General features: G+C 42.1%; 1 non-coding gene across 1 annotated transcript; it reads right to left on the bottom strand.

Annotated features, from left to right (window-relative positions):
* Window positions 1-8,528: 8,528 nt before the first annotated feature.
* On the bottom strand, window positions 8,529-8,601 carry Trnak-cuu. The gene has a single exon. It is a non-coding gene; the product is annotated as a tRNA-Lys (tRNA).
* Between the last annotated feature and the right edge of the window lie 547 nt (window positions 8,602-9,148).

Below are 9,148 nucleotides of genomic sequence, written 5' to 3'. Positions count from 1 at the left end.
TCTTTAATTTCTTTCTTATTTCTTCCTTGACCCACTGGTGATTCAGTTGAGCATTATTCAGTTTCCATGAGTTTGTAGGCTTTTTGTAATTTATGTTATTGAATTCTAACTTTAAGCCATCATACAGTATAATACAGGAGGTTATTCCAATTTTTTTTTTTTTTTTTTGTATCTGTTGAGATTTGCTTTGTGACTGAGTATGTGGTCAGTTTTAGAGAAGGTTCCATGAGGTGCTTGGCATATCTTATTTCAACCTTTTACCCTGAGGTAATATCTATCCTATGTGTTGAGGTGTGTTTCTTGCATGCAGCAGAAGGGTGGATCCTCTTTTTGCATCTATTTTGTTAGTCTGTGTCTTTTTATTGGGGAATTAAGACCATTGACATTAAGAGATATCAACAACCAATGACTATTGACTCCTGTCATTTTGTTATTGTCAGTAGTGGTGGTAGTGTGTGTTTGTGTGTGTGTGTGTGTGTGTGTGTGTGTGTGTGTGTCCTTCCCTTTTTTGGTTTTGCTCATATGAAATAATTTATCTCCTATGGAAAAAGCTAGATTTTCATTTGCAAGTGGTTATCATTTGGAGAGAGTGTCTGTGTTAAGAATGAGGGCATGAGCCCACTTCCTTTTTCAGCTTTTGGACTCCATCTGGCACAGACCTGTACATGCGCTGTGATGCTGCCTCAGTCTTTGTAAGTTCATATGTTTATCTCTCTTGTTGACTTAGAATTCCTTTTTTCTTTGTCCTCTATTCTCTCTGGCTCTTACACTCTTACTGCCTCTTCTTTCTCAGGATTCTCTGAGTCCTGAGGGGAGAGATTTGATGGGGACACCCTGTTTAGGGATAAGTGTTCCAAGGTCTCTCACTCTCTAAATAATTATTTACCTGTGGGTCTCTGTATTTGTTTCTACCTATTGAAGGAGTAAGCTTCTCTGATGATGGCTAAGCAAGACACTGATCTATGACTATAGAAGAATGTCATTAGGAGTCATTTTATTGCTATGTTATTTTAGTAGAACAATTGTATTTGTTTTTCCCTTGGTTCCCTAAGCTATGTAGTCTCAGGTTCTTGGTCACCCAAACATTGCTGAGTATGGGTTCCATCTCATGGAGTGGGCCTTAAGTCAAATCGGATAATGGTTGATTATTCCCACAAGCTATGTACCATCATTTAACTAGCATATCCTGCAGGCAGGACACCATTGTAGATCAAAGGGTTTGTGGTTGTGTTGTGTTTACACTTCTCCTTTGGTAGCATGCAGAGTATCTTCCTGTACCAAAGACACTAGGAGGTAGTCATGAACATTCTATGTAAGCACCAGCTTGACTTCTTGATGTTCAATGAGTTGTATAGATGTTGTCATCAGTAGTAAGGCCTTGTCGTCAGTGTGTGGAGAGCAAACTATAGTCTCGGCAATAGCCTGGGTTGATTGGGGTTCCCATGGGGCCCCTTTGGCCAACAACTCATTTAGATGCAATACATTCCTAGTACTGGAAGCTTCATCTGGAAACAAGAAAAGGCCGGGTGGGGCTCTGCCTCCTCTATTATTTGGTGATTTCATTTAGATTGCCTTCACATATGTAGTATTAGGTTTCCATACTAACCTTCAAATGTTCCTTAATTTTAGCAGTCTCTCCCAGTATTCCTATTCCAACTTGCCCCATCCATCCATACTTATCTATTCTATTTTGCTTTCCTAGGGAGAGCTATCTGTCCCTCCTCATCTCTTACTTTATACCCAAACTCTGTGCTTGGCTATAATTGATTTCAGAGCTAATGTTGATATAAAAGTGAATACATACCATATTTATCTTTCTGGGTCTGGATTACTTCACTCAGGATAGTTCTGTCTAGTTTCACCCATTTATTTGCAAATTTCTTCACCAGTAGTTTTGAACATATGTATGGACAGAGCTGGATGCTAATCTTGATTCCTTTATTTACACATTTTATTTCGACTTAACTCAATTACTTAATCTCTCTAAATCTCAATCTTCTGATCCTTAAGTGTGAATAAGAATTCTTTTGTAAATTAAGTGGGATCATTCTGTATGCCAGGCATCTTCACTTGATTCTTACTGCCACCTTTCCAGGAGCACTAGGGAGCACTGAGAGCTGCTTTGTTCTTTGTCCATTTTGTTTGGCCACTGGGAAGTCCAGAGAGACTCTCCAATCCTCCCTTATGGCTTCCTGAGCTTCTTTTCTGTGTTCTGGGAACTGCTCCCATATCCATTCCTTTTTTAAGGACAGGTTAGTGGCAGGCTGCTGCCACCAGCTTCAGGGTACAATATCATCTTCTTTCCCTCCCACATTCGGTCAAACAATTCCTTTATTAAACTTTCCTGGCAGAATGCTAATTTGACAGCATTTTCTATTTTTTCCCTTGGAATGTTGGGTTTGTTTGTTACCACGGAGCTTTTCATACAGTCCAGTCCAGCTCAGTGGTATTTATCAATAAAAGAGAACTTGAAGCATGTTATCAGACTTATACATACAACTAGTCCATTGACTAAGCCCAGGGCTTGAATTATGATTTAACAAATTCAACACTGTTTAAATAAAATACTTTAATATTGTGAGCTTAAATGGCATTTAGTGGAGAAAGGTCTAGTCTTTGAGGAAAACTACATCAATCCCATGATTTCTCTGCTTACTTTCTTCTAGCCAAAAGTTTTAAAAATCACATCTATCTATCATCTATCTATGTATCTATGTATCTATGTATGTATGCATGCATGCATGTATGTATGTATGTATGTATGTATGATGTATGTATGTATTTATGTATCTATCTATCTATCTATCTATCTATCTGTCTGTCTATCTGTCTTTGTGTGTATGTGTGTATATGTGTATGGAACAGAAATGGACGATTTAGTTCATTATGGCTTAGGTTACCATTTTATTTTTAATGATTGTGATAAAATCACTTATGCAAACTTTCTTTTGATATTCAATTTGAAATCACGTTGTCTTTGATAAATTTATTAGTTAACTTTGTTCTTTATATACTAAAATCTTTGAAACACAGGGAATTAACTGTATCACGCTACAATGGTGTGTGTGTGTGTGTGTGTGTGTGTGTGTGTGTATGTTGTTAAAATCGTCTCTACTAGACAAACAAGTACAATGGCCAGATTTTTCCACTTTATCAGTATATAATAACCATTCTAAATGATTCAGTAGTTTCTTATGTATATGCCTTCAGTATATTTTTTAACCTCTTGAGTTTTAATCTTGATTCATCAAAACTTTGTCCTGATGAAGAATTTAATTTAAAGCAACCTGCTACTCACTGTACCACATCTGAAGAAATGGACGGAGTATTGATTAGATCTCCAAAGACATCAACCTATAGCAGTTTTGTCTCTTGCCTAAAGTGGGAATTTGGAGTTGCCCATTAGAATTTAGACATATCAGATAGTACAATCTACAATTCAACGTTAGGAAGCAACACAGAAGCCTGGAGTGCAATGGCATTGGGATTCTCAGAGTCCATCCTTGTGATGATGGCTCCTGGTAGACAGATGGAGAATGGAAAGGTGAGCAGCCCTCCCTGCCCACCTCTTCCAGGGAAGGAGCTGGAGGGTCAGGCAGGAAGCCTGAGATGGAACTATGGGGCATCTGTGTCAGCTCTGTAGCTGAGAGAGCATACTGGTAGACTTAGGCTTCAAACTGGACAGCAGCTCTACCTCCAGCACATTATTTCATAGTGTTCTGAGTTGGTGGATTGAGGTTTTCTCTTCCTAATTAATTTCTGAGAGGGTAGGCAAGCTTAAATGGAATTTTATGCTGACTGGTAAAACGCTGCCTGAACAAGACAGGGCTTTCTGATAGTCTCTAAATGTAATGGGACATATTTTACACAGCTTCGGGAACTTTGTCTGAGCTGTGTTGATGAGGTGAGAAGCATCTCTATACAAAAAAAAGCATAACACTTGCATGTCACCTTACCATAGTGCCAACAGTGAGATCCGGGGTGTTTTCAAGATCATGTAGGTACTTGAAAAGCAGTCTTTTGGCTGGCACAGTCATTCAACTGTTAATAGTGAGACTGTATTTTGATTTGGGTGGGACAACCTGGTATGATATCACACAAATCCTCATTGCAAAATTGAAACCTGCATGAGAAGAGGAAAGATGTTAGGTACATTGAGTGTTTAAAAACTTTCCCTCCCTCCCTTGTTCTTTCTCTTTCTCCCTTTCTCTCTCCTTCCAGTGAAAAAAAAAGAGAGGAGGGAAGAATGGAGGGGCCGGGGCTTGATGGTGGTCAGAATCTTCTGACCTGAGCTCAGGAACCCTTGTATTTGTGGACAATTTTGCCATAGGACCCAGAACCACCTTCTCACCACTGGGTGGCTCCCATAGACTGTCAGGGTTTTAATCTTGATTCATGCAAAACTTTGTCCCGATGAAGAATTTAATTTAAAGCAGCCTGCTACTCACTGTACCACGTCTGAAGAAATGGAAGGAGTATTGATTAGATCTCCAAAGACATCAACCTATAGCAGTTTTGTCTCTCCCCAAGTAGAGATGAAAGCAGACAGGAGCTGTGGCATTCTGGGGGAGATGGTCTCTCTTCTGCTTGCTGGAAGTGAATATGAGAGTTGGTTGGCAGGAATCATTTGCCTTTTTGTAAGCATGTCTTCATTTTTTGATTCCTAGAAAAGAACAGTTTAGAGCCTCCAATGTGAAGCCCTGTTTTGTTTGCTGGGGAAGGAGCAGAGCCCTGGGGCAGATAGCTGTAGTGGCATCTTCACAGGAAACTTGGGATTTGGGATCTCTTTCTTCTTTTTGAAGTTCATTTTTTTCTTTAAATTAAAAGTACTTTTCAGATCTGAGAAAACCCCAAACCCAAGCAACACTAACTCAAACCCAGCAGTTCTTCCCCTGACATGTTTTTATTTTTTCCATTATATTTTATAAATGAGGGCTTGGGAGAGAGAAAAAACAGGCATGGGAGGAAAATCACCCAACTGTTTACCACATGTCATTGTTTCCAGAGACAGGCCCTGTCCTTCGAGACAGTCTCTTATTTCAATGATCCCTAGAAGAACTTGGAATGTGGTCGGCTGTCAAGCACACTTCCTCCCTTCCCTACCTCCCTTCATTTCTTCTTGTCTGTTTCTCCTTTCTTCCCTCGCTTCTTGAGATATAGCTTAGGCTGGCCTCAAACTTGAAATCCCGCTGCCTCATCCTTCAGGGTTCTGGGATCACAGGTTTGTGGAGTCTCTTATGCCACTCTTTGTGTTCATGTCCTGTTGCAGACCACATCCAGCATTTCTGGGATGGCAGGTATGTCTGGACAGGTATGCCAAGCTGGAGATGTATGCCGTGATCAAAGCTGGTAAGGCTGCTTTCCATTCCAGGGTTCCTCTCTCTCCTGGCAGGAGGCCAGTGGTGCAGCTAACTCATCAGGTAGTTTTACAGCGGGAAGGATCAAAGTGCCAGGGATGGAAAGTGGGTTCTGACAGCAGGACATTACAGGGCCTTTGATCTCAAATTTTGCTTTCTCCCACCCTCTGGCCTTTAGCTCATTCTCACCACTGCTGTGTTCTCCAGGCAGCCAACTAGCTGCAGGGTAGTCTCTGAAGCTTCTTTCTCACAGTCTGGGCTCAGATTTGGGAAGGGTCAGGGGCACCACTGTGTCCCAAGGCTTGAACTTTATTTTCCCCCAGAGTGAACAGCTGAGTCCCTTCTCCCATATGCTAGGGCTGTTGGTACTACCTGAGTAGTAACACAATTGACAGTGATTCCTGTTTGGCCATCTGGAGTTTAGAGAACTTATCCCTCAGCTAGAGCTTGTGTGTGTGTGTATGGGGGGGGGGGGCGGCAAGAGAAAACAGCGAGCTATGGTGGCTATTTTTTGTTTGTCAACTTGACTACATCTGGAATGAACTAAAACTCAAGTGGCTGGGTACACCTGTGAGGGATTTTTTTTTTTTTAAATTAAATCAGTTGATGTGGGAAGATCTGTTTTAATCTGGATATTTTGAGATGGGAATACACATATTTAACCCAGATCTTATTTATTTATTTATTTATTTATTTATTTATTTATTTATTTATTTATTTGGTTTTTCGAGACAGGGTTTCTCTGTAGCTTTGGAGCCTGTCCTGGACTAGCTCTGTAGAACAGGCTGGCCTTGAACTCACAGAGGTCCACCTGCCTCTGCCTCCTGAGTGCTGGGATTACAGGCGTGAGTCACCACCGCCTGGCGCAACCCAGATCTTTTGAGGTGGAAGATTCACCTTTAATCTGGATCAAACCTTCTGGTGGCAGCCTATATAAAGAGCATGAAAGAAGGGACTGCTCTCTTTGCTTGCTATCCTCTCTCTCTCATTGGCAAATCCATTTCTTCACTGGTATTACAGCCTACTTCTTTGGAGACATCCAGCATCATGGACTGAAGAATTACTAGATGCTTGGATCTTTCATTGGTAGGGAGCCATGGTTGGACTAGCTGGACCATAGCCCATTAGCCCATTTGAATAAATTCCCATACTGGCTGGTTTTGTGTGTCAACTTGACACAAGCTAGAGTCACCACAGAGGAAGAAGCCTCAGTTGAGGAAATACTTCCATGAGATACAGCTGTAAGGCATTTTTCTCAATCAGTGATCAATAGGGGAGAGCCTAGCCCATACAGGTGGTACCATCCCTGGACCGATGGTCTTGGGTTCTGTAAGAAAACAGGCTGAGCAAGCCAGGAGAAGCAAGCCTCTAAGCAGCTCTCCTCCATGGCCTCTGTGTCAGCTCCTGCCTCCAGGTTCCAGCCCTGCTTGGTTCCTGTCCTGACTTCCTTCAATGATGGACTATGATCTGGAAGTATAAGGCAAATAAACCCTTTACTCCACTACTTGCTTTTTGGTTATGGTGTTTTGACACAGCAATAGAAATACTAAGACAAACTTGTACCAGCATAGTGGGGTCCTACTGTGACAGACCTGACTATGCCTTGGGGAGGACTGTGGAAAGACTTTGGAACTTTGGGCTAGAAGAGCGGTTGAGTGTTAAGAGCTCCAATGGGATGTTCTGTGGGAACATGGAAAATAAGAGTGTTGTGAGCAGTGCATAGGATGGAGGCCTGGCTTGTGAAGTTTCAGAGGGAAGTTAAAGACTCTATCAGATCCATATGTGATTTCGAATTAAGATTCTGTGGTTCTGGTTAGCTGGAGCTGAAGAACCAGCTGTGATTAACAAGACAGAAGAACTACTAAAGCAAAACTTTAGTTTGCTGGGATACTTGATGCTGGTCTGGTGGAGCTAAAAAATTAGTGGTGATTAAGAAGAGACCAGCATTACTGAGGTGAAACCTTCTGGGAAGTGTTTCCTGAGAACACAGAGAAGCTGTGTTCTAGAAGTGGCCAAGGTTGTACCTTCTGCTAGCAGCTGGACTTGGTAAGAGTCACCCAGGTGGTACTGGTTTTGAAGGCATGAAAGGGTCATGGAGAGCAGATGAGGCTTGGCACTGTGAGAGGCCAGGAGAGGCCATTGGTGAAGGTGCAGCCTCAGTGACAGTTGAAGGGCCAAGACTGAAGTTGAGACTTGGCACCATGAAGAAAGCCTTTGAGAGGCTATTGGTGAGATGCAGCAGAAGACCCCAGCATCTTGGAGATGCAAGAACCATGGAATGACCACCTAGAACAGCAGCAGCAGTGGAGTGGAGCCAGCTGGAGCCTAGAAGACTATGGAGGGCAGAGCCAGAGAAGTGACCCAAGCCCTTTGGAGGAGTCCAGAAGATTGTGAGTGAATCCCAAATAATTGAATATTGAGTTATTTATTTATACTACTGGAATTTTATTTTGCTTGGTTCAGATTGTGATGGTGCCCTGGTTCTTCCCTCTTGAATGTATTTAATTTTGACTTTAAAGGAGGCCACAGATGAAAGACTTGAACTTTTAAAAGAGATTGAATATTTTAAAAAGACTGAAATTTTAATGTGTTTGAATTTATAAAGACTGTGGGACTTTTAAAATTATTTTTAATTTTAATGTGAGATCTTGGGGATGAATAAGAAAGAGAGTTATAGCTTAATAGTGATGTGTTTATGTGTCAGGTTGACAAGGGGTCAGGTGTACTGGTTGGTTTTGTGTATCAACTTGACACAAGCTAAAGTCATCAGAGATCAAGGAGCTTCAGTGGAGTTAATGCCTCCGTAAGACCAGGCTTTAGGACATTTTCTCAACTAGTGATCAATGGGAGAGGGCCCAGTCTGTAGTGGATAGCCATCCCAGCATTGGCCTGGAAGTTCCAACCCCCATTGAGGCTTCGGTAATGGTCATGCCCACAAGGCGGGGCGGAGGAGGAAGTGGAAGACCCAAGATAGAGAGGAGGGCGCTCTCTCTTGGTTGGGGACACTGGACGCAGGAGGTAGACTGAGCAGAGTTCTCCAGAGAACACCGCCAGACTGCGCCATAGCTTTACCAGACCCTACAATCTATCCCTTCATTTGTAAGTTACCCCACAAAATAAACCTCCCTTTTAACTACGTGGAGTGGCCTTAATAATTTCACCAATATCTGGCGCCCAACATGGGGCACGAACCCACGACCCTGGGATTAAGAGTCCCATGCTCTACCGACTGAGCTAGCCGGGCTTCTAAGACATTTCCATTTGGAAGTTTGTGTTCTTGGCACAAAATGGCCTGCTGGGCAAAGAACTGCCCTTGCCTCAACTGCTGACAGTACAAATGCTGTCCTTTCTGGACAAGTGGGACACAAGGAAAGCAACCACTATACTTTGCCAAGACAGGGTAAGATGGTCTTTCAGAATTCCTGCTTCTGAAAATGGTCTGTCAGATACACTAGGCCTGTAGCCAGTTTGAATGCACCAACGATGCTGAGAAACATTAGGTGACTGTCCAGGCTGCCAGCTGTCTCTGTCTACTCTTGCAAGACTCCCAAAAGTTGCTTGCGTCCTTCTCCCATTTCTCAGGTATTATTGTATTCCTTCTCAGGTCTTTGATGAGGTTGAAGATTAGCAGTAATAGTTACAACTTAGTATATATACATATATAATATCTTAGATAGAATATATTAAGTATTAGATTCAGGTTCTTTAGGACAGAACACCTTTTGGAATGATCTTTGTAACATGCCACCTACCCATGCTCTAGACTTCCCTGGATTTCACTATGTGTTTCT

This window comes from Onychomys torridus, chromosome 13 (assembly GCF_903995425.1).
Source record: "Onychomys torridus chromosome 13, mOncTor1.1, whole genome shotgun sequence".
NCBI classification, from domain to species: Eukaryota; Metazoa; Chordata; class Mammalia; order Rodentia; family Cricetidae; genus Onychomys; species Onychomys torridus.
Note: the sequence above shows the minus strand (reverse complement) of the source record. Positions and strands in the feature narration are given on the sequence as shown.